The following is a 27,109-nucleotide window of genomic DNA, read 5'->3' as shown; positions in this document are numbered from 1 at the left end:
CCTAGGTTCACCAGAAACTTTTTTTTTTTAGATTCCACATTTATGTGTTAGCATATGGTATTTGTTTTCTCTTTCTGACTTACTTCACCCTGTATGACAGACTCTAGGTCCATCTACCTCACTACAAATAACTAAATTGTGTTTCTTTTTATGGCTGAATTTTATTCCATTGTATATATGTGCCACATCTTCTTTATGCATTCATCTGCTGATGGACACTTAGGTTGCTTCCATGTCCTGGTTATTGTAAATAGTGCTGCAATGAACAATATGGTACATGACACATTTTGAATTATGGTTTTCTCAGGGTATATGCCCAGGAGTGGAATTGCTGTGTCATATGGTAGTTCTATTTTTAGTTTTTTAAGGAACCTCCATACTGTTCTCCATAGTGGCTGTATCAATTTACATTCCCATCAACAGTGCAAGAGGGTTCCCTTTTCTCTACACCCTCTGTAGCATTTATTATTTGTACATTTTTTGATGATGGCCATTCTGACTGGTGTGGGGTGATACGTCATTGTAGTTTTGATTTGCACTTCTCTAATGATTAGTGATGTTGAGCATCTTTTCATGTGTTTGTTGGCAATCTGTATATCTTCTATGGAGAAATGTCTGTTTAGATCTTCTGCCCATTTTTGGATTGGGTTGTTTGTTTTTGGATTTTGAGCTGCATGAGCTGCTTATAAATTTTGGAGATTAATCCTTTGTTAGTTGCTTCATTTGCAAATATTTTCTCACATTCTGAGGGTTGTCTTTTCATCTTGTTTATGGTTTCCTTGGCTGTGCAAAAGCTTTTAAGTTTCATTAGGTCCCATTTGTTTATTTTTGTTTTTATTTCCATTTCTCTAAGAGGTGGGCCAAAAAGGATCTTACTGTGATTTATGTCAAAGAATGTTCTTCCTATGTTTTCCTCTAAGAGTTTGATAGTGTCTGGCCTACATTTAGGTCTTTAATCCATTTTTAGTTTATTTTTGTGTATGGTGTTAGGAAGTGGTCTAATTTCATTCTTTTACATGTAGCTGTCCAGTTTTCCCAGCACCACTTATTGAAGAGACTGTCTTTTCTCCAGTGTATATTCTTGCCTCCTTTATCAAAGATAAGGTGACCATATGTGCATGGGTTTATCTCTGGGTTTTCTATCCTGTTCCGTTGATCTATATGTCTGTTTTTGTGCCAGTACCATACTGTCTTGATTACTGTAGCTTTGAGGTAGAGTCTGAAGTCAGGGAGCCTGATTCCTCCAGCTCTGTTTTTCTTTCTCAAGATTGCTTTGGCATTTCGGGATCTTCTGTGTTTCCGTACAAATTGTGCTCTTTTTTGTTCTAGTTCTGTGAAAAATGCCACTGGTAGTTTGATAGGGATTGCATTCAATCTGTAGGTTGCTTTGGGTAGTATAGTCATTTTCACAATGCTGATTCTTCCAATCTAAGAACATGGTATATCTCTCCATCCGTTTGTATCATCTTTAATTTCTTTCCTCAGTGTCTTATAGTTTTCTGCATACAGGTCTTTTGTCTCCTTAGGCAGGTTTATTCCTAGGTATTTTATTATTTTTTGTTGCAATGGTAAGTGAGAGTGATTCTATAATTTCTCTTTCAGATTTTTCATCATTAGTGTATAGGAATGCAAGAGATTTCTGTGCATTAATCCTGTATCCTGCTACTTTACCAAATTCATTGATTGGCTCTAGTAGTTTTCAGGTAGCATCTTTAGGATTCTCTGTAGAGTATCATGTCATCTGTAAACAGTGACAGCTTTATTTCTTCTTTTCTGATTTGGATTCCTTTTATATATTTTTCTTCTCTGATTGCTGTGGCTAAAACTTCCAAAACTATGTTGAATAATAGTGGTGAAAGTGGGCATCCTTGTCTTTTTCCTGATTTTAGAGGAAATGGTTTCAGTTTTTCACCATTGAGAACGATGTTCACTGGGGGTTTGTCATATATGGCCTTTATTATGTTGAGGTAAGTTCCCGCTATGCCTACTTTCTTGAGAGTTTTTATCATAAATTGGTGTTGAATTTTGCCAAAAGCTTTTTCTGCATCTATTGAGATGATCATATGGTTTTTATGCTTCAGTTTGTTAATATGGTGTATCACATTGATTGATTTGCTTATATTGAAGAATCCTTGCATTCCTGGGATAAACCCCACATGATCATCACGTATGATCCTTTTAATGTGCTGTTGGATTCTGTTTGCTAATATTTTGTTGAGGAATTTTGCATCTATATTCATCAGTGATATTGGTCTGTAGCTTTTCTGTGACATCTTGGTCTGGTTTTGGTATCAGGGTGATGGTGGCCTTGTAGAATGCGTTTGAGAGTGTTCCTCCCTCTGTTATTTTGTGAAGAGTTTGGGAAGGGTAGGTGTTAGCTCTTCTCTAAATGTTTGATAGAATTCTCCTGTGAAGCTATTTGGTCCTGAGCTTTTGTTTATTGAAAGATTTTTAATCACAGTTTCAATTTCACTGCTTGTAATTGGTCTGTTTATATTTTCTATTTCTTCCTGGTTCAGTCTCGGAAGGTTGTGCTTTCCTAAGATTTTGTCCATTTCTTCCAGGTTGTCCAATTTATTGGCATATAGTTGCTTGTAGTAATCCCTTATGATTCTTTGTATTTCTGCAGGGTCGATTATTACTTTTCCTTTTTCATGTCTAATTCTGTTGATTTGAGTCTTCTCCCTTTTTTTTTTTTTTCAGCATTTGCCTTATGTATTACAGTGCTCCTATGTTGGGTGCAAAAATATTTACAATTGTTATATCTCCTTCTTGGATTGATCCCTTGATCATAATGTAGTGTCCGGTTTGTCTCTTTTAATAGTCTTTATTTTAAAGTCTATTTTGTCATGGAGGCAACCTAAGTGTCCATCATTGGATGAATGGATAAAGAAGATGTGGCACATATATACAATGGAATATTACTCAGCCATAAAAAGAAACGAGATTGAGTTATTTGTAGTGAGGTGGATGGAGTTAGAGTCTGTCACACAGAGTGAAGTAAGTCAGAAAGAGAAAAACAAATACAGTATGCTAACACATATATATGGAATCTAAGGAAAAAAAAAGAAAGGTCATGAAGAACCTAGTGGTAAGACGGAAATAAAGACACAGACCTACTAGAGAATGGACTTGAGGATATGGGGAGGGGGAAGGGTAAGCTGTGACAAAGTGAGAGAGTGGCATGGACATATATGCACTACCAAACGTAAAATAGATAGCTAGTGAGAAGCAGCTGCATAGCACAGGGAGATCAGCTCGGTGCTTTGTGACCACCTAGAGGGGTGGGATAGGGAGGGTGGGAGGGAGGGAGATGCAAGAGGGAAGAGATATGGGAACATATGTATATGTATAACTGATTCACTTTGTTATAAAGCAGAAACTAACACACCATTGTAAAGCAATTATACTCCAAATAAAGATGTTAAAAAATAAAAAATAAAGTGAAAAAACATTCAGGGTCAAAAAAAAAAAAAAAAAAAGAAAGTATGTTTAAGGTATATTTCAGTCCTAAATTTCTAAATTTCCATAGCACTGTATTGTCTAGAAAGGCATCAATTTCTCAACTTTTCTGGGACTTTTCAAAATTCAATTATTTTGACAAGTTATAAAAAAGGTAAACTCTTTGGTTTGTAATACTGTGATGCATTCTTTACTTATTTCTAATTACCTTTATCTTAAATATTTCTTAATCATATTGGAATATCTCCTTGTTGCAGTTTGCTCAAAATTTGACATGATGGAGATATATATCTTTAGAATTATATGTCCTAAAGTGCAAAATACCTGTATTTTTATTTCAGACAACTTGACTATAATTTATACAAATGTTTTATATCTATGGACTTAATTTGCAAAATGCAGGCATAGTGTTAGACATATTTATAACCTGTATAAAAATCATGGGCAGGCATATAAACATTCCACCTTTTGCTACTTATGAAAAAAATAGCAGGCTATCCAATTATTTTGTGATAGTCAATTATATATACATTACTAAAGGCTCATGACTGGTATCTCTTGTGCTCAGAGTCCGTACTAATGTAAAAGTAAGAGAATCTGATGGATAGCAAAGGCTGCAGAGAAAGAATGTTAACTTCAACACCTAAAATATATAAGTTGCTGTTCTTCTCTATAGTTTTAGAGCATTCAGCAAATCTTTACAGTCAATATATGTAAAATATCAAAGTCATCATATGTACCTTTGGGATAACACATAAATGCAAAGGTAATATTTATATTTTCTTCAGGATAGCTTGAAAATATTATCGTGAGTTTTGTTGTATATCAACTTAAGGGGTGAAATTATTATTCATTATAATGCTTGTTGTAACATAGCTAAAGGATTTTAAATACTTGCTGGAAAACCCATAGGAGAAAATGCAAATGGAACTCATGTCTTACAAGCAAGTTCTAATGGAAAAGCTCATCTGGTGAAATATAAATTTGAATCATTACAAAATTTAGGCCAATGAAAATGTTTCCCCCAAAGACAGTCCTTTCTTACTAGATTGGAGGTTTTACTGTCCTATACCACTTCTGACAGCCTCTTTTTAGCAAACATCTAGAATTAAGTGAATTAACTATTATATCTAACTTATAAGTATAGGTGATTTTCCCGTGTAACTCCATAATTGAGATCTACATATCCTTATAAGCTATTGTGCGTTATGTCACCTTTGACTTGTGAGACCCACTTAAAATCAGAGAAAAAAAAAGGAAGTGAAATTTTGTTTCCATTGTGACACCTCTACTTTTTTTTAACTTTTAAAAGTTCTTTTATAATATTTTATCATAGTATTTATATAGTATATAATACATCCAACAAATAGGTATTGATTACTTTTAGGTGTTGAGGATCAAAAGGCTAAAACTCTGGGCAAATACATTCTATTTGGAAATTCAGTCAGTGCATGAATAAATACATATATAATACCAGACAAAACTAATGTGACTCTGTAGCACAGCACATAGGAATCTTTAACACCCTTGAGTAGTTGGGAAAAAATATGAATTAAGGTAGTGGCAACACTGGTATAATAATTATTGTGCCTAGAAGTTCACAGCTCTTCTTGACATGCCATTGGCAGAAAAAGCAGTTAGTTCTTTTTAAAGAAATAGTACAGTCACAGGATGTGAGGGGAAAATGAAAAAGAAAAACCATTGGCCAAATTTGAATATATCTTCAGCAGTTTGGTCTTTTCAAAATTGCAGTGTATTTAAAATTCATTTTAAATCTTAGCAATTATTTTGTATAATTTAGAATATTTTATTTTGTATATTCTTAATTATTGAATTATTATTGATTTGCAGTATTATATTAGTTTTGAGAGTATAACATAATGATTCAATATTTTTATACATTATGACCATGATAAGTCTAGTTACCATCCGTCACCATACAAAGTTATTACAATATTATTGACTATATTCCCTATGGTGTACATTGTAGTCCAATAGCTTTTTTATTTTATAACTTAGCCATCATTTTCACACTAATAGATTGCCAGAGTTTCCTTGATTAAAAGAATCAAGTCAAGGATAAATAATTTTTGAGATTTAAAATTACTTTAAAATGATCACATGTACTGTTATTGCTGTTTCTATTTCTCTTTTGCTTCCAATTTTTGCCTTATCATGTCTTATTTTGTCTTTCCTTTCCTTTTTAAACATTGTTTTCTGTTCTGTTTTTTTTTCTTTCTTTCTTTGTCCTGCCTTGCCTTTCATTTCTCTTCTTTTCATTCTTTTTCCGGGCACATTCTGAATCTAAATGGGCATATTTGAGGTGAATATCATATGGTCTACTGAAGACCACACATACTGAATATCTAGAGATTCTCTTTACTAACAAATATTTCAAAGAGCAAGCTGCCTATTAACCAGATGTCATTATTATGTTTTTAAAATATATTCTAGTTATTCTCAGTTTTGTGTGGCTATTATATTTTAAAGCTTGCGTTAGTAATAATCTACCCTGTCCCAGGGATGATGTCATTACCTGCTCACTTACTCAAGCCAGACATTTAGAGTCCATTTTTGATTCTTCACTTTCTTGTGGGCTGATGTCTTATCCATTTGAGGTCTATTGATTTAATCTCCTACATACTATACAACATGCCTACTTTTCTCTATCTCTGTTACCATCAGCTTAATTCACAAGAGGGAGAAAATGATGATTCTAGGATTCCTGGCTTTGGTGATTGGGAATGACACCATCCTTACTGAAATGAGAAAACTTGGGGAAGGTTAGTAACTGTTGTCAGGAAAATCAACTCCAGAAATATTCTCTCTGCCTCTACCTTTCCCAACCCTTGTTCATTCTCCTTCTAGCAGATCCAACTGCAGTGGAAATTTGGCCATGTCATTTCTATTTTTCAATTATTCAATGGATCCCTATGTCACTTCAAATACAATCAAACTCTCCATCTCAGTCTACAAGGCTATGCATAATTTGATCTATTTGTATGTTTTAATTTTCTTGAATCACTAGCTCATTATGGTGAGGCAAAACTGCTCTTAATTTTCAAATATTTCAAGCTTTATCCAATTTCAAGAATTGTGCAGATGCTCTTACTTGCACATGCTCATCAAAGTCTTTTCTCCATGTTCTCTTTACTAAGTCCTTCTCATAATTCAGGTTTCTGCTCAAATGGCACTGCCTCAGTGAAGCCTTCTCTATTCTATTCTTTCTAAGTGGGTCGTCTCTGTTTATTTTCTGTGGCCAGGTTTTTTTTTTTGGTTTTGTTTTCTGTGAACCATTTTTTTACAACTAGAAATATTGTGATTTATGTCTTTTTATTTTTTCTCTAAGTTCAATTAGATGTTGTTATTTATTTCTTCCCTCAGTTGTATCTGATGCCAGCACAGTGCCTGGTAGGAGAGAGGTATTCATTGACTATTTACTAATGAATGAATACAAAGATTTAATGAATTAGTGCTTACATTTTGATAGAGTGTGCATTGAATTACAATCTTCCCCTGATATGTACTCTTCTAAAACTTTCATTTTAAATTACAACTTGAGATTCCTGCTTTTATTATTTTTCTTGTAAAAGAGGACTTTCATAAATTACTTAATATATAATTGCATGAAGATGGGAATTTCCAGTTTTGTCTTAGAGTATTATGTATTAAAGCTATTTTATATATTAAAAGAAATATATTTCACTTACAGTGTGAATTTTTATAGTAATATAAGGAACATTTTTATGAGTTTCAGTACAGGGAAGAATAGTTAACTTGCTCTTTTTGGGAAACAAGATTTTTATCCCTTTTCAGTTTTAATGTCTTCTGCAAATAATATTTTCTCCAGATGCACAGTCTGTAGTCCATTTTGTAAGGTTTTCTTTTTCTGTCATTTTGCTCAGACTCATCTGTACACAAACATATATTTTGCTCATGTTTCAGGGGCAAGGACATTTTGTGGACATCATTATATTGATTTTTTTTCTTTAGACCTAACCTATCAAGATGATTCTTAGTATATTTCATTTTCTAAACATCACTTTGATCTGGCTAGATTTTTCTAAGTATGCAGCATAAAAAGCGAACGCCAAATCAATTGTATTGTTAAAAGTGCTCAGGACACAGCCATTTAGATATCTAAATATTAACTTCATTGGAAATGAAGTGTCATAATTATTTTTTTGGCTATGTCACGTGGTTTGCAGGATCTTAGTTCCCTGACCAGGGATCTAACAGGTCCCAGGGCAGTGAAAGCCCCGAGTCCTAACCACTGGACTGCCAGGGAATTACCAAAGCATCATCATTGATGTTGGATTACATTTGTGGTTAAAATATTATAAACTTACAATTTTCTTTTGCAATTTATAAGTAACCTGTAGGATGATGCTTTGATTTTATGTCATAATCTGATGCTTATTCACTACACTTCTAGAATCATTAGACCTACTATGTAATTACACCATCTGTATTAAAATTAAAATAAAAGCAACTGGTTTGATAGAGCAGCATCTATAGTCAGGGCTCTTTCACTTATAAACTCCTCTAACTAAACTCTACCTTTAAGCTAAAAGAAGACTCCTTTGGAAGATACTGGAGATACCAGGGGCTCCATGTAAACTTTCTCGGAGGCAGGGCAGCTCGAGAGTCCTGGGCACTGTGATCGGGAACAGGGCTCCACTATGACCAGCGCTCTCTTTTTCAGGTCTGCTTCCATATGGGTGCAACGTCATTCTCTCCTGTTGTAGATGTGTTTATTTTTTCTCCGTTAAGAGCAGGAAAACTCACCTGTAACCAAAGTGTGGGAGGCAGTGAGGGCATTCTTTTTATTCCTTAGCCTCACGACTAAAACTATAAAGAATGAATCTGACTAAACTGCCCTGGGCATGCTACAAAGATTGGCTCAGCCTGGGCCCTGTAGGAGAAGGTGGTATGGCATCAGGGGAGTCTGAGAATCATGGATCTGTGGCCATTGTTGATACTGGGAATATAATTGTTGTGAGCTAAGAAGTTACTTCAACTTGGGTCTACTAGAAGTTGCAAAGTGCCATACAGTTCAAAAGAGGAAGAAAGTTTGATCATGGAAACAATATATTATTTTTATCCAGAACTTGAGCTTAATTATCCCTTTTATATCTCTTACAATACTGAGAATTTTTTTTTTTCCTTAGGTAATAACTGACTAAAGGTTCATTAACTACTTACAGCAAAGACTTCAGTGACTGGGTTCAATATAAAAAGAAATGGACATATGGACTCACTAACTGAAAGGAATGTTACTTTTCTGAATTGCTGTAACTATCATTAGACAGAGTTTTTTAGATGACTCAGCTTTTATAATAAAATTTTAGATATGATTTTATAGACTAAAACAACTTGTATTCCTATCTCATTAAATCTATTGAATAGCCTACTCATTTAGTCACTAAATTAATTATATGCAACACAGCATTAATACATTTGATTAATGTCCATTGACAAGAAAAAAAAGAAAAATTCCAGCATATATTCCCTGAAATTTCTTATAAAAGAGTTTCTTGAAAATAATGTAGAAATGTAGTGGTGAATAAATAAAAGATATCTGTATATTTTTTTAACTTGAGAAAAGCAAAACATTTCTAGCTCTCTTGTATTTATTTCTACAATATTAGTAATTATAAATGTATTTGAAATATTTGCTGTTTTTTTTTAACATCTTTATTGGAGTTTAATTGCTTTGCAATGGTGTGTTAGTTTCTGCTGTACCACAAAGTAGACATGTATCCCCATATCTCCTCCCTCTTGCATCTCCCTCCAACCCTCCCTATCCCACCCCTCTAGTTGATCACAAAGCACCGAGCTGATCTCCCAGTGCTATGCAGCTATTTCCCACTAGCTACCTATTTTACATTTGGTACTGTGTATATGTCAATGCCACTCTCTCACTTCGTCCCAGCTCACCCTTCCCCACCACCATGTCCTCAAGTCCTTTCTCTATGTCTGAGTCTTTATTCCTGTCCTGCCCCTAGGTTCTTCAGAAACTTTTTTTTTTTTAGATTCCATATATATGTGTTAGCATACCGTATTTGTTTTTCTCTTTCTGACATAATTCACTCTGTAAGACTGACTCTAGATCCATCCACTACAAATACCTCAATTTCATTTCCTTTTATGGCTAATATTCCATTGTATATATGTGCCCCATCTTTTTTTTTTTTTTTAAACATCTTTATTGAAGTATAATTGCCTTACAATGGTGTGTTAGCTTCTGCTTTATAACAAAGTGAATCAGTTATACATATACAATATGTTCCCATTTCTCTTCCCTCTTGCATCTCCCTCCCTCCCACCCTCCCCATCCCACCCCTCTAGGTGGTCACAAAGCACCGAGCTGATCTTCCTGTGCTATGCGGCTGCTTCCCACTAGCTATCTATTTTACATTTGGTAGTGTATATATGTCCATGACACTCTCTTACCCTGTCACATCTCACCCCACCCCCTCCCCATATCCTCAAGTCCATTCTCTAGTAGGTCTATGTCTTTATTCCCGTCTTGCCACTAGGTTCTTCATGGCCTTTTTTTTTTTTTTTTTTCCCTTAGATTCCGTATATATGTGTTAGCATACTGTATTTGTTTTTCTCTTTCTGACTTACTTCACTCTGTATGACAGACTCTAACTCCATCCACCTCATTACAAATACCTCCATTTCATTTCTTTTTATGGCTGAGTAATATTCCATTGTATATATGTGCCACATCTTCTTTATCCATTCATCTGTTGATGGATACTTAGGTGGCTTCCATGTCCTGGCTATTGTAAATAGTGTTGCAATGAATATTGTCGTACATGACTCTTTTTGAATTACGGTTTTCTCAGGGTATATGTCTAGTAGTGGGATTGCTGGATCATATGGTAGTTCTATTTTTAGTTTTTAAAGGAACCTCCATACTGTTCTCTGTAGTGGCTGTATCAATTTACATTCCCATCAACAGTACAAGAGGGTTCCCTTTTCTCCACACCCTCTCCAGCATTTATTGTTTGTAGATTTTTTGATGATGGCCATACTCCGTGGCCATTCTCACACCTCTCGGTGTGGGGTGATACCTCATTGTAGTTCTGATTTGCATTTCTCTAGTGATTAGTGATGCTGAGCATCCTTTCATGTGTTTGTTGGCAATCTGTATATCTTCTTTGGAGAAATGTCTATTTAGGCCTTCTGCCCACTATTGGATTGGGTTGTTTGTTTTTTTGATATCAAGCTGCATGAGCTGCTTCTATATTTGGGAGATTAATCCTTCATCAGTTGCTTCATTTGCAAATATTTTTTCCCATTATGAGGGCTGCCTTTTCGTTTATGGTTTCCTTTGTTGTGCAAAAGCTTTTAAGTTTCATTAGGTCCCATTTATTTATTTTTGTTTTTATTTCCCTTTGTCTAGGAGGTGGGTCAAAAAGGATCTCGCTGTGATTTATGTCATAGAGTATTCTGCCTATGTTTTCCTTTAAGAGTTTTATAGTGTCTGGCCTTACATTTAGGTCTTTAATCCATTTTGAGTTTATTTTTGTGTATGGTGTTAGGGAATGTTCTAATTTCATTCTTTTATATGTAGCTGTCTAGTTTTCCCAGGACCACTTACTGAAGAGGCTGTCTTTTCTCCATTGTATATTCTTGCCTCCTTTATCAAAAATAAGGTGACCATATGTGCATGGGTTTATCTCTGGGCTTTCTGTCCTGTTACATTGATCTATATTTCTGTTTTTGTGCCAGTACCATACTGTCTTGATTAAGATTTGGAGTATAGTATGAAGTCAGGGAGCCTGATTCTTCCAGTTCCGTTTTTCTTTCTCAAGATTTATTTGGCTGTTTGGGGTCTTTTGTGTTTCCATACAAATTATGAAATTTTTTGTTCTAGTTCTGTGAAAAATGCTATTGGTAGTTTGATAGGGATTGCATTGAATCTGTAGATTGCTTTGGGTGGTAGAGTCATTTTCACAATATTGATTCATCCAATTCAAGAACATGGTATATCTCTCCATCTGTTTGTATCATCTTTAATTTCTTTCATCAGTGTCTTATAATTTTCTGCATACAGGTCTTTTGTCTCCTTAGGTAGGTTTATTCCTAGGTATTTTATTCTTTTTGTTGCAATGGTAAGTGGGAGTGATTCCATAATTTCTTTTTCAGATTTTTCATCATTAGTGTATAGGAATGCAAGAGATTTCTGTGCACTAATTTTGTATCCTTCTAGTTTACCAAATTCATTGATTTGCTCTAGTAGTTTTCTGGTAGCCTCTTTAGGATTCTCTATATTTAGTAACATGTCATCTGTAAACAGTGACTGTTTTAATTCTTCTTTTCCAGTTTGGATTCCTTTTATTTCTTTTTCTTCTCTGATTGCTGTGGCTAAAACTTCCAAAACTATGTTGAATAATAGTGGTGAGAGTGGGTAACCTTGTCTTGTTCCTGATTTTAGTGGAAATGGTTTCAGTTTTTCACCATGGAGAACAATGTTGGCTGTGGGTTTGTCATATATGGTCTTTATTACGTTGAGGTAAGTTCCCTCTATGCTTACTTTCTAGATGGTTTTTATCATAAATGGGCGTTGAATTTTGTCAAAAGCTTTTTCTGCATCTATTGAGATTATCATATAGTTTTATCCTTCAATTTGTTAATATGGTGTATCACATTGATTGATTTGCTTATATTGAAGAATCCTTGCATTCCTGGGATAAAGCCCACTTGATCATGGTGTATGATCCTTTTAATGCGCTGTTGGATTCTGTTTGCTAGTATTTTGTTGCGTTTTTTTGCATCTATGTTCATCAGTGATATTGGCCTGTAGTTTTCTTTCTTTGTGACATCTTTGTCTGGTTTTGGTATCAGGGTGATGGTGGCCTCGTAGAATGAGTTTGGGTGTGTTCTTCCCTCTGCTATATTTTGGAAGAGTTTGAGAAGGATAGGTGTTACCTCTTCTCTAAATGTTTGATAGAATTTGCCTGTGAAGCCATCTAGTCCTGGGTTTTTGTTTGTTGAAAGAATTTAATCACAGTTTCAATTTCAGTGCTTCTGATTGGTCTGTTTATATTTTCTATTTCTTCCTGGTTCAGCCTCGTAAAGTGCTTTTCTACGAGTTTGTCCATTTTTTCCAGGTTGTCCACTTTATTGGCATATTTTTGCTTGTAGTAATCTCTCATGATCCTTTGTATTTCTGCAGCGTCAGTTGTTACTTTCCCTTTTTTTCCTGATTAGTATGGATAACAGTTTATCAATTTTGTTCATCTTCTCAAAGAACCAGCTTTTAGTTTTATTGATCTTTGCTATTGTTTCCCTGATTTCTTTTTCATTTATTTCTAATCTGATCTTTATGGTTTTTTTCCTTCTGCTAACTTTGGGGTTTTATTGTTATTCTTTCTCTAATTGCTTTAGGTGTAAGGTTAGGTTGTTTATTTGAGATTTTTCTTGTTTCTTGAGGTAGGATTGTACTGCTTTAAACTTCCCTCTTAGAACTGCTTTTGCTGCATCCCATAGGTTTTGGGTCGTCGTGCTTTCGTTGTCATTTGTTTCTAGGTATTTTTTGATTTTCTATTTGATTTCTTCAGTGATCTCTTGGTTATTTAGTAGTGTATTGTTTAGCCTCCATGTGTTTGTATTTTTTGCAGTTTTTTTCCCGGTAATTGGTATCTAGTCTCATAGTGTTGTGCCTGCAAATGATACTTGATAGGATTTCATTTTTCTTAAATTTGCCAGTACTTGATCTGTGACCCAAGATATGATATATCCTGGAGAATGTTCCATGAGCACTTGAGAAGAAAGTGTATTCTGTTGTTTTTGGTTGGAATGGCCTATAAATATCATTTAAGTCCATCTTGTTTAATGTGTCAATTAAAGCTGGTGTTTCCTTGTTTATTCTCATTTTGGATGTGACCATTGTTGAATGTGGGGTGTTAAAGACCCCTACTATGATTGTGTTGCTGTCAAGTTTCCCTTTTATGGTTGTAAGCATTTGCCTTATGTATTGAGGTGCTCCTATGTTGGGTGCATAAATATTTACAATTTTTATATCTTCTTCTTTATTGATCCCTTGATCATTATGTAATGACCTTCTTGGTCTCATGTAATAGTCTTTATTTTTAAAGTCTATTTTGTCTGATATGAGAATTGCTACTTCAGCTTTCTTTTGATTTTCATTTGCATGGAATATCTTCTTCCATCCCCTCACTTTCAGTCTGTACGTGTCCCTATGTCTGAACTGGGTCTCTTGTAGACAGCATATTTATGGGTCTTGTTTTTGTATTCATTCAGCCAGTCTATGTCTCTTCGTTGGAGCATTTAATCCACTTACATTTTAGGTAATTATCAATATGTATGTTCCTATTACCACTTTCGTAATTGTTTTGGGTTTGTTATTGTAGGTCTTTTCATTCTCTTGTGTTTCCTGCCTAGAGTAGTTCCTTTAAAATTTGTTGTAAAGCTGGTTTGGTGGTGCTGAGTTCTCTCAGCTTTTGCTTGTCTGTAAAGGTTTTAATTTCTCCGTCAAATCTGAATGAGATTCTTGCTAGTTAGAGTAATCTTGCTTGTAGGTTTTTCCCTATCAGCACTTTAAATATGTTCTGCCACACACTTCTGTCTTGCAGAGTTTCTGCTGAAAGATCAGATGTTAACCTTATGGGGATTCACTTGTATATTATTTGTTGTTTTTCCCTTGCTGCTTTTAATATTTTTTCTTTGTATTTAACTTCTGATAGTTTGATTAATATGTGTCTTGGCATGTTTCCCCTTGGATTTATCCTGTATGGGACTCTCTGCACTTCCTGGACTTGATTGACTATTTCCTTTCCCATATTAGGGAAGTTTTCAACTATAATATCTTCAAATATTTTCTCAGTCCCTTTCTTTTTCTCTTCTTCTTCTGGGACCCCTATAATTCGAATGTTGGTGTCTTTAATGTTGTCCCAGAGGTCTCTGAAACTGTCCTTAATTCTTTTCATTCTTTTTTCTTTATTGTGCTCTGCGGTAGTTATTTACACTATTTTAACTTCCAGGTCACTTATCTGTTCTTCTGCCTCAGTTATTCTGCTATTGATTCCTTCTAGAGAATTTTTAATTTCATTTATTCTGTTGTTCATCACTGTTTGTTTGCTCTTTAGTTCTTCTAAGTCTTTTTTTTTTAAGAAATTCACGTTCTTTTATTTATTTATTTATGACTGTGTTGAGTCTTCGTTTCTGTGCGAGGGCTTTCTCTAGTTGCGGCAAGTGGGGACCACTCTTCATCGCGGTGCGCAGGCCTCTCACCATCGCGGCCTCTCTTGTTGCGGAGCACAGGCTCCAGACGCGCAGGCTCAGTAATTGTGGCTCACGGGCCCAGTTGCTCCGTGGCATGTGGGATCTTCCCAGACCAGGGCTCGAACCCGTGTCCCCTGCATTGGCAGGCAGATTCTCAACCACTGCACCACCAGGGAAGCCCCCTTCTAAGTCTTTATTAAACGTTTCTTGTATTTTCTCCGTTCTATTTCGAAGACTTTGGATAATATTTATTATCATTACTCTGAATCCTTTTTCGGGAAGACTGCATGTTTCCTCTTCAATTGTTTGGTCTGGTGGATTTTTACCTTGCTCCTTCATGTGCTGTGTATTTGTCTGTCTTCTCATTTTGCTTAACTTATTGTGTTTGGGGTCTCCTGTTCACAGGCTGCAGGTTCGTATTTCCCATTGTTTTTGGTGTCTGCTCCCAGTGTGTAAGGTTGGTTCAGTGGGTTGTGTAGGTTTCCTGGTGGAGGAGACTGGTTGTTGTGTTCTGGTGGATGAGGCTGGATCTTGTCTTTCTGGTGGGCAGGACTTTGTCCGATGATGTGTTTTGGGGTGTCTTTTACCTTATTATGATTTTAGGCAGCCTCTCTGCTAATGATTGGGGTTGTGTTCCTGTCTTGCTAGTTGTTTGGCATGGGGTGTCCAGCACTGTAGCCTGCTGGTCGCTGAGTGGAGCTGGGTTTTAGCGTTGAGATGGAGATCTCTGGGAGAGCTCTCTCCGATTGTTATTACGAGGGGCTGGGAGGTCTCTGGTGGACCAGTGTTCTGAACTCGTCTCTCTCACTTCAGAGGCTCAGGTGTGACACTTGGCTGGAGCACCAAGACCCTGTCAGCCACACAGCTGTGTCATCCTGGAGAAGATGGACTGAAGCCAGGAGAAAGCTAGAGGATGGGAGACCTGTCAGAAGGTTTGTTTGATGAAATCAGGCAAAGGATGGTGACATCCTGTACCCAGGATCTACTCGCGGAGGGGAAAGTGGTGCCTCAGGAAGCCAAGCGCGTGATTCTACCCACTCTGTTTTTAAGAAAGATATACTCTGTTGTTAATTATTGAAATAAGATGTATTGATTTAGTCTCTGAAATGTCTGCACCAACAAATCAATTTGAAAATATTTCTTTCCTTAAAAATTAATGGTAGACAAAAAATATTTAAAAGTTAAACAATATGAAATGAAAATTTTAGTTACTGAAACAAAAATACTTTTTACTACAGTAGCTCTATTACAATACCTGTTTTGAAAATATGAATTTGTTCCAAAAGGGTGGATATATTTGGGAACAATTAAGACATAATGTGAAAATGGGTCTTTATGTGAGATTTTGATCTAATGAAATACTAGGTGAATGTAGGAAAATGCACCCAGATGAGTTGTGTACTTAGAAACACACAAAATGTAAACATGGACACACCTCAGGTATCTACCAGCTACCTCAGTTAACTATGCACTTGCCGTGAGCCATGTTTATCCACCTCAGGTCTTACAGTTTTCCTTCCAATTACAGAGAACCCTCCTTTTACTACTTCATAATAACTCATAGGCTGTAACCCCTCCAATATCTACTTCCGCAAGCAAATTTCAAATAAGTTTGAAGGTAAATTGCCATATTCAATGTAATATTTATGCATGAACCTTTTACTATGTGTAAAACTGTACTACCATATTTTTTATGGCCTTATTTTTTTTCAGTGTCACTGACCAAGTTTCTGTGTGTGTCATTCTTCCCATGAGTTCTGTGTTTTTTATTGCACAATTTTTTGCATGGCAGAATCATTTTTAGGAGCATATATATTACATTGGAGGATGACTGATTGTATGTAGATTTTATGGTAAACTTGTGACCAAAATAAATGATCAAGACAATTTCTGCGGAGTTTTAATAATTGAATGTTACTATGCATAATATGATTTTATATAATTTTTGAAAGCAATCAAAATGAAGTTAGTAAACATAGTAATTAGAGATTGCACATAGGCCTATATTAAGTCTACTTATATAAATATTCATACTATATTAGAATGAATTTCCATAAAACACATTATTTAGGTATATGAATTATAAATTAAATATGGTCTTGGTAAATGGTAGGATATTTTCATTACTGTTGTTAATTCATTAAAATCTTTTAATTTAAAATTTGAGTACTAATTGTGGGAGGATTTATAAAATGTGCTGTGTTACCTTTAAAAATGAAAATAATCTTCAAAAAGAAGAAATTAATAGCTTGTGAACATTTATATTTTACATATTATAAGTAATTTTTATTTTAAGATCAAAATAGTGATTTAAATATACTTATTTACACCTACTGAAATATATTCAGGTGTGTGTCAAAACGTAAGTTAAAAGTTTCATGTCAAAAAGTATGAAAATTCACATTATTTATCTTATAACTGGAAACTCTTGAAAGAGTTAGTTAACCCCTATCGACCTCACATTTTTCACAAAAAATATAAAACATAAGATTTTACTATAGATTTAATGAGAAAATTTATATGAAATAGAGCTTACTACCATATCTACCATAAAATATATGTACAACTATGCTATTTTCCCTCATACCTCCTTTCTTATTTTAACTATCACACATTAATAGAGAAAATCATTGAGTAAGAGCCTAAAAAAGTTTTTTTCATGAGTTATTATGAAAAGAGCCAGAAAAGAGCCTGGCAGTAGATAAAACACCTAGATAGAAAATGAAAATATCAACTGAACGTTTAAATATCATACTAAATATCTGCAGCTATAATATAGTTTATACTTGGATCTTAGTATATACAGAATAACTGAATTTATTTTTATGGTTTTTTGTAGTTGTCTAACAGCTTATTGAAATCTTTATATGCCTTCCTGAGGTATAGGTCCTCAAGAATGATGGTACCAGCTTTCTCTGTTTAGAAATATCTGGGTGTTTCATTGTCAAAATGACTAGAAGGCACTAATGGCATTTCACACATGGCGGCCAGCAATGCCAGATGTCCTGTAAGCCTACATTGCAAAAAGTGCTCCCCATCAAATGCTACAGTGAATAGCCACATGGGTGACAATCTGTAATTATCTAGTCAAGATACTAAATATTTTACATGTAAACACTTTGAGATTTTGATATAAAGTAAAATTTTCAAGAATGCAATTACTGTGTAAATTAAAGGAACAATGTACCTTTTTTAATCTAAAAACTTCCAAGAGTTTTCAACATATACAAAAATTACGTAGCAAAAGCCAAATTACTGAAGTTATTCAAGTCACCAATAGAACACTGTAGCAAGCTGAATTATCACATCTGTGTCTTGTCACATCCAGGATAATTGTAATATTTAAATATATAATTATTTAGTCCTCATTTTAAAATATCAGATAAAGAGAAAAGGCGTAAATACATTTCATTTGAATATTTCAAATTGGTCATTACAACATAATGAGGAATGTACTGATACAATGTGGCCACCCATTTTTTTTTAATTGAAATAAAACTCAGGATGTAGAGCTCACTTAATAAAGCATATATATATATATATAAATTTTATGTTTATATATGTGCATATATATGTTTATATACCTATATAATGTAATAATATAATATATAATGTAATTAATGTACATTATATATTAATGTAATATATTAAAATATATTCAATTTTTAGAAATTATAAGCATAGTTTAAAAACCAAAAACTGCCACTAGAGTGTTTACAACATATTTTAATATTTTAGTCATCACAGGAAGAGTTGCACTAGACATTTTATTTCCTCTTTGTGATAAAAGTACAAAAAGTAAGTCGCATTTGTGTTAAGAGAAGCAAGTAATACAATTTTAATTTGGATGATATAAATTTGGAGCCTAGAAGGCTCATGAATCTTAGTAGGGTTTATGAAAAGTCTTCTAGAATGCATGTGTCTTAATAAGGTCTCCAGCACTGTAGCCACTTAGACCAGAAAACCCTGAATCGGAGAAAGACTCCCTCCTTGACCAAAGTTTAGACAGGCCACTCTGGGCCTTCTTTTCAAGTCCAGTTTTAGCAACAAGCTTTGGTGAGCCAATTTATCTAGAATTCCCTCACCCTTGATATCTGACCTTGGCCTGACTTTAGCAAAAATCCATTTTAACAAGAATGGCTCTACCCTTGATATCTAATTAATTTTCTTCCACTGAGCCCCTCACTCTGTTCTGCACTTTGGCTGTACATCCCCAGTTGTCTTTGCTGTACCTAGAGTCGAATTCAACTTCTCTCTCCTATTGCAATAGTCTTTCCCATATTGCAATAGACCTGAATAAAGTCTTTCTTGCTGTTTCTAACAAGTGTTTAGTGTAAAATTTCTCTTTCACAAAACATGTGTCTTTATGTGGAGAGAAGAAGAATGTCAACAAAATGTTAAGTCATTCAAACCATAAAAACCCTGGATTCTGATATGTGAGGCATGGGAAAGATGAAGAGCTTCCTCCAGAGGGGGGGTACACTCAAGGCACAACCAAGGTGATGGTGGAAGCATTTGTGCAGTAGAGAGGGAATGCGTGGCAGGCACCTCTCTTGACTGATGATTGATTGATCAATTTGGAGGCATGCAGGCGATATTTTGTCTTGTTTGGCTGAGTACAATGAAAATGTTCTCTTTCCTTCCAGATTTCCTGCAATATAGTTAAGGTTAAATATATATTTTTACTTATTTCCGAAAGCATACTGGGCAAGCTTTAATGGTATTAATTTGGTAGAGAAAATAACCAATGTAATAAACCCACATTTCAGCCTATTCTTTTAATACTTTCAGAATGATTCCAGAAGAACCTTAAATAAATGGTATATTTATATTCGTTTTATGCCTTTTTATTGTGACTTTATAATAAATGAGAAGTTTTTTTGGTAAATATTGGAAGTTAACATTCTTAGTTTGGATAAACAATTTTGAACATCTAACTAGCAAACCCGTATAAAACTAAGTAACACCACAGAATACAGCAAAAGAATAATTTAATGAACTTAGAAGACTAACTAGACCTTTGTGCCTAGCTTATCAGGGAAGATAGATACAATTTCAATACCAATGAAATAAACTCCCACAAATTGATTTTTCTTTGTGTACACTCATCAGTGTAAACGCAATTAAATTGTAAAGCTTGCACTTGTTCAGGAAAGATGTTTTCTATTCATATTCATGCTACGTGGGTGCTTTGGTTTCTGATACTTTGTTATATGGAAACCTTACAAAGTGAAAAAAAAATAACTACAAGTTTATGAGTCTTTATCACAGAGGATTAAAACATATGCCTTTCCTTTAAATAAATACTATTATTATTGTTTTTCATCAAATTTTAATATTAAGAATGCCTTTTTGAATTAAATTCTAATTATTATGAGGCCTGAAACTTTTAAATTAGCATGTGCTGTAATTCAAATGAAATGATAGCTAATTTGTTCCCATCAAATTAATACAAAAAACAAGAAAATCAAAAGTTGTGTCTTTAAGTTTTTTGTTTCAGAAAGTAAAATCACACATAAGTACTATTTTTTAAGGCCTGAAGAGCTTCTTGGCAAGTTTATAAAATGCTTAATTCAATAATATAAACTTCACAAAAATACCCTAAATTACTACTGTGATCTCTGATTTTCTAATGAGGAAACCATGACTCAAAGATTATCATCTTGCCCCAAATCAAGCTGTTAGTAAGATACGGTTTGAAATTCCACTTTTACTGACACCAAAACTTGTACAGTTAACCAAATAATCAGTTATGTTCAGCTCTGTGTAACTAAATACCAGATAGACATTTTCCCAGCAATAAATCAATGTCTTATAGGAGTGTCTGTCTGTCTCAGCATACCACATATTTCATGTGCTGCTTGCAGGTATGTATTCTACATAAGATTTTATTCTTGGGTTACATTAGTATAAATTAGCTATCTCAGGAAAATGGAATGTCCATCATTGTGTGTGGGAAGACTACTTTTTACATTGACACAACTAAGAAAATTTCCCTTTTACAATAGTTTCGATCAGGAATCTGGACTGAATGATATTTTTGGAACACGATTTTCCAGTAATTACTTTATCACCATAAGATAGAAAAAAATCTAAAATTAAAAGAAATTTCTATTTAAAACTTGAGTTGTTTAAATCATTAGATGTGTGACTTTATTACAACATCAAGATTTCAGACACTAAGGATTCAAGAAATTAACCGGGGTAAGCAATTAAAATATGACCTCAAACACCCTAGTATATTGATCAAGAGTTTGCCATTTTTAGAGCTACATTTATGAAAAACAATAACAAAAGCCAGAAAGCTAAAGCTTAATGCATATTGTAAGGCCAAAAGCAATATAGGAAAATTCACCTCCTGTTGAGAGGTGTTTTAAAAATTGTTTAATCTACGATCCAATTCGAATCTCATTGTTCTGAGAACTCCAATATGTCTCCACAAGAGGTCATCCCTGTCACCTCAAAATTAGCTATTAAATGCTATGCTCTATTGTTTTGGCTTGCTTGGGATACACATAAAATTATCCCAAAGATTTATCTAAATAGAGAAGGTTTTAAAAAATACATGCCCTGATTTAAAAATAATAAGCAATGTAATTCTGTATTTTCACAAGTGATTTGATAAACCAGGCTAAGTGATAGTTACTAGGCAGGGGTGTTGTAAACTAGTGCTCCAAATAACAAAGCATTGATGTATAGTCTTTGCTGATTTCCAATACTCCCACCATGGCTGATTTCAAGATATTAACATGATACCCCTGAATATGGAGTTGGGAATGTTGTCAGCAGAATGAATATGTGGGTGCAATCTTTAAATAAAAGGAAGTAGCAGTACAAAGCGTGTGAGGCACGAGTAAGCCTGGGAATTTTGTTGAGCAAAAAGGTCATTGGGCTAAACGAACAAGAAAAATCAGCTAATGAAACAATTTCATTCAATAAGAAGATGGGGATATGCAAATATCTCTTTGAGATCTTGCTTCAAATTCTTTTGGCTACATACCCTTGCTTTCACTTCTATTTGAACTTGTTTTCATAGGTTCTGTAGGTGGATAACTAGAACATTGATTTGCAATATTTTTACTCTTTTAATATGAGCATTTGATCTTAAAATTCTTATGTGGTTATAGATTTAGCTTCAGCCCATGCATTTCTACATGTTGTGGTTTAACATTTATTTAATTCACAACAATTTCAAATGTCCTGCTGGATTTCTTCTTGAACCTATGCATTACTGTATTTAAAAGTGCTTCATTTAATTTCCAAACATTTGAATATTTTCTCAGTATTTGTCTTATTTTTTTCTATTTTGATACCACTACAGTCAGGGAATACCCTTTGTATGATTTTAAATATTTTTATTTCTTTATTTATCTTAGGTTTGTTTTATGGCTCAGAATGTGATTTATCTTGGAAAAACTTTTATGTGCACTTTAAAATAATATGTACTCTGCTGTTAGCTGGAATACTGTATAAATTTTGATTAGATAAATTATTTGAGAATATTGTCCAAATTTATTTAATTACAGATATTTGTTCTACATTTTTGTCAATTACTGAGAGAAGTGTTTTGAATTTTTCTATTACAATTGTGAATTTTTCTATGTTTTTTTCATGTCTAACAGGTTTTTCTTATTGCATTTTATGGATTATTGTTAGATGCATACACATTTAGAATCGAGGTATATTTCCAATGAATTGACCACTTTATAATTATGAAATATATCCTTTTATCCCTATTAGTAATTTTCCTTGTTCTGAAATCTATTTCATCTTTTATTAACATAACCCCCAGCTTGAGGACAGATGTATCTGTCCTTCCATCTAACCTGATTTGTACAATGGGAGGAGATGTGTGTAGGCGAAGAGGCAAGCTGTACGTTTCTGTGTTTATGTTCAGAGTTCTTAGAATGGACCTTTCTCTTCCTACCTCCACTGCACTGGGATCTGCATGTGCCCCCTCTGCTTTGATCACCTCTCCCTGGTCCTGCCCTGATTCAGCTCTTACTCCCTTCATTGCATTTCGGCTAAAGCCTTTTCTGATCTCCACCCCTAAACTGGGTCAGATCCCTAACTGTATATAATTTACCTGCCTACCATGCTTCAAAATAACCATGAATTTAACAATTGACATAACCCAAACATGGGCTGGTGTCTCCCTGCCCCCTTCCCAGGGATTTGTTTCAATGTGGATGGATTCCCAGAACCATAAGCTATGATAACCCAAAGTTCTCCCCTTGATTTCTGAGAATTCTAGAGACCACTTCCTCCTGTTTCTCTCTGCTTCTGCACAGACCCACCGCCTATTCTGTTCTGCATTCGCCCTGCACAAATCGGTCCCTCCTCTGGCAACACACTCCCAGCATCTCATGCTAGCTACCGGTGGGAGTTAGGGAAGACGTGGGGATGCCCAGGGGAGGTCCGTGTATCATCACTTGTGCTAGTGGTAATAAGTAAACCCATCTCACCATCCCCCTCCTCTTCCCCCTCCTCTTATCTTGGCACAAAGAGAAATTCTTCCCTTGCCAGAAGGGCGGGTCATATCACTCTCAGGTCCTTTCTGCTCCAAAAAGAGTCATCAAGGAAATTTTCTGAGTAAATATAGAGCTCACTAATTTCTTGTAAGTCAAAGAAAGCTCCTTTTAGAGTTTGCTTTGCCCTGGGGTGATTGGCTGCTAGTTTATTTTGACTAATGTTTCCATCCTTTTATTATATTCTATTCTTTTATTTTGTTATATATTTTAAAATTATGTTTCTTATACATAACATATAGTTGGTTCTTTCTTTTAATACAACATGACAATTTCTGTCTTTGAAATGCTCTGCTTATTATTAGAATTTAATGTATTTATAGATATGAATGGAGTAAAATCTATCATCTTGTTATTTTCTTTTTACCCCATCCAATTTTTCTTCTATTATTCTTTTTCTCTCTTCATTTGTAGTAATTATCTTTATAATTCTATTTAATATCCACTACTGTCTTATTATTCATAGCTGGGTTTTGTTTTGTTTTGTTTTGTGGTTTTTATTTTACAAATCTGTATTTTATATAGGAATTACAATATGCATCGTAATGAATTTAACTTATGGTAGTGAATGAAACTTACCTCAGTACATTATACAATACATCGTAAGTAGAGAACTTTCAATTTAAAAAAAGGCTGGGTTTATAATCTTGAATGCTAGATCTTTGATATAAATACTATGTATAAATCCCTCACATGTCTCTCAATCTTGATTTTTCAAAATATTTCTTCTTCTTTCTAACATTTATCTATAAAAACCAAGCAGATAAATCTGTTTAAAAAAGAGGAACACACACTTTTGCAGAAAAGTGGCATACTGGCATGGAAAACTGGACTTTAATTATAAGGCTTATAGCTGGATGAAACCTTGAAACAAAGTGAAATGGAAAACATAGATATTTTAATCAATAAGTTATTAACCAAATTCTTCAATTTGATCATTTTCATAAAAAACATAAAGAATACATATGTATTTGTATGAATACTCCTTTTATTTAAAACATAGTTTCCCTTAGTTTCCTTTTTAACTGTCAGTTGAGTAGTGGTTTCTGTCATTAGATGTTACTATTTCTTAGTTGCTATGTAGTTGATTTGTTTTGAGTTATCCATGTCCTACTACTCTTCTGTTTTGTCAGTTTTGCATGCTTAGCAAATGGCTAGAAAGAGTAGAGGATAATTTAATAACAAAATATAGGGAAACTGATTTTTTGTAAATAGTACCCTTTTTAGACTAATGGATGTTTTTTGAAAAATTCTTGCTAGAAAGAAAAATAAGGTAATCTCTTAAAGTTTGTGCCTTTGTTTTCCATTATATTTAAAGAGTGTATATTATTCCTTGCTTATTCTTGTTGCTTGGGGATAATATTTTTATTGAAATAGACTGTGTTTTATGAAGCTTATCATATTCCCTAAAAATAAATGCCAGACTTTTGTCTTCATTTTAATTTAAATGCAGAAAAAGTAAAATCCCTTGTTTAATTTGCACTAGTTTCCATTGCACTATTAGTATGAAAAACATATACCTAAGCAATTTTAAATAGACCAGATTTAAGAAGAATAGAAAAATAAACTAAAAAATTTTGCTTACAAATTGTATATACTGACTTCAATGATGGGAAAATTGATTTCCTGTTAGAAAATAGATTATAAATTAAAATATCTCTTTCAAATGAAAGATTCCTATTCCTGTACTTGAAAGGAAACTGACCTATTATCAATTTAAACAAAGCTCAAGGAAGCATCATTTTAGAGCCTAAAAAACTGAAAATGCCTCAGAAGTGATTCTTAATAAATCTGCAAAGACAGAGGGTTTTGTTCTGTTTTGTTTTTGTCCCTCTTGCTTCAGCTTTCACTAGTATTCTTTCCCCTCATCTAAAAAACTAAAACCCTCCTGCAGTGTGCCCACTCTGGACCCAAACCTGCTTTTTTCAGGTACTTTTTTGAAAACCATTTCCCTATTGTGCATTAACCCAGTTTTTCTTAAATATGTACTATTGTTGAAAGGCTAATCCCACATTAATAATCCTTAAAGAACTAACAAGAATTCAATCACACACAACCTCTACATCAGCAGGATATTTCAAGGTGGAAGGGAGTACTGGTGTTGGGTTTGTCCTCACTTAATAACATTATTAATGATGTGGATGAGTGAACAAATATTATGAGAAGGAAATTCATAGATATTAAATATGTAGAGTATGCAGAAACAAATAGGTTAGAAGCTAATGCCTGTGAAATGACCTAGAGAGGTTAAGTTAACAGTTGTTCAATATTCTTCTAGGTTTCAATAAACTAGGTCATTTAGTTGATAAAATAATATAATCAGTAAAGAACAATGCAGCAATGATAGTTAAACTGAAAGGCAAAGAAAGAACAGAAATTATATAATGTTGCATTGTTACATAGTACAGTGTTTCATGAAAATTTCTTAAGCTTTAATTCATACACAAAACCAAAAGCAGTAGTTCACTGTTCTTCACTGAGAGAATACATTATTTATGTGGAAGAATATTTAAATTCACATAAATAACGTAAGTAATCTTTTCATTGTGAAGATATTCATAGCATTCAAATAACTTGATAATATATGAACTCTGGATCTTCAGTATTTTTGATCAATAATTGATAATCAAGATTCAGTTTGCAATAACTCATGATCTAATGCTAAGAAGGGGAAACAGGTTTCTTCTTTAACTTTCATATTGGCTTTACTCTATTCAATAGATTGTGAGTTGAAATTCGTTCTCGGTCTTTACAAGTTATTTTGAAACGTTTTCAGATGAAAGGCATTCAACTATTTTATAATTCCTAACTTTTGGAAAACTTTTTATCTATTACATCTCAGATCCTTAGCTTAACTCCTCTGATGATCCAGTGTAAATAAGTGGTTCCATTTTCTTGCTATATTAAAAATTCACTATATATATATAGGCACACAAAAATAAACAAATTGGAATTCTTTTAATTCAGATAATATAGTATCCGTGGCACTTCTACTTTTACCATGACTCAAGTTAATACTTTTTCATTGTCATTCATTAGATTTTACCTGTGAAAGGAGACACATCACGTGTTTTATTATAAAAATGGGAATGAAACTAAATACAGTGTTTTATGAGGTAATGAAGTTTTATTTTATATTGAGGGATATTTAATAAAATCTCTCTCCCTTACTACTTGACTCACAATCTAGCAAAACTGAATTGAATCCACAGGCTTTTTAACAAGGTTACTATTGGATTTTATGGTTCATTGCAATCAGATATATATTGAGGCCGCTGTCTTTATATTCTAGGCTTCTATAAACAATGTGTATACATTTTCAAAATGATGACACTTTCTTGTCTAGCCAAATCATCACAGAAAATGTCCATTATTTCCTCAGTATTAATAACAAGACAGTATAGAATTCACCCTCTATATATTCACAGAATTCACTCTTTTTTTTTTTTAATTTATGTCTCCTTTTCTTTTTTTTTTAAATTTTATTTATTTATTTATTTATTTATTTATTTATTTATTTATTTATTTATTTATTTATTTATTTATTTATTTATTTATTTATTTATTTATTTATTTATTTATTTATTTATTTATTTATTTATTTATTTATTTATGGCTGTGTTGGGTCTTAGTTTCTGTGCGAGGGCTTTCTCCAGTTGTGGCAAGCGGGGGCCACTCTTCATCGCGGTGCACGGGCCTCTCACTATCGCGGCCTCTCTTGTTGCGGAGCACAGGCTCCAGACGCGCAGGCTCAGCAATTGTGGCTCACGGGCCTAGTCGCTCCGTGGCATGTGGGATCTTCCCAGACCAGGGCTCGAACCCGTGTCCCCTGCATTGTCAGGCAGATTCTCAACCAC

The 27,109-nt window shown here is 33.9% G+C and overlaps 1 long non-coding RNA gene across 22 annotated transcripts in view; it reads right to left on the bottom strand.

The window, feature by feature from the left end:
* The window catches only part of LOC309621689, a 277,714-nt gene that overhangs the window by 67,731 nt on the left and 182,874 nt on the right, over window positions 1-27,109 (bottom strand). The window contains exon 6 of one of the 22 annotated variants that reach the window (XR_014240176.1): window positions 5,219-8,250. The exons of 20 other annotated variants lie outside the window; for them this stretch is intronic. This is a non-coding gene — a long non-coding RNA (uncharacterized lncRNA). Of the gene's footprint in view, window positions 1-5,218; window positions 8,251-18,435; window positions 19,376-27,109 lie in introns of those variants that run through there. One more of the 22 variants, XR_014240177.1, reaches the window with a different exon arrangement.

This window comes from Balaenoptera borealis (genome assembly GCF_965194805.1).
Source record: "Balaenoptera borealis genome assembly, contig: HAP1_SCAFFOLD_877, whole genome shotgun sequence".
In the NCBI taxonomy this organism is placed as follows: Eukaryota; Metazoa; Chordata; class Mammalia; order Artiodactyla; family Balaenopteridae; genus Balaenoptera; species Balaenoptera borealis.
The sequence above is the reverse complement of the archived record's forward strand: the minus strand, read 5'-3'. Positions and strand labels throughout refer to the sequence as shown.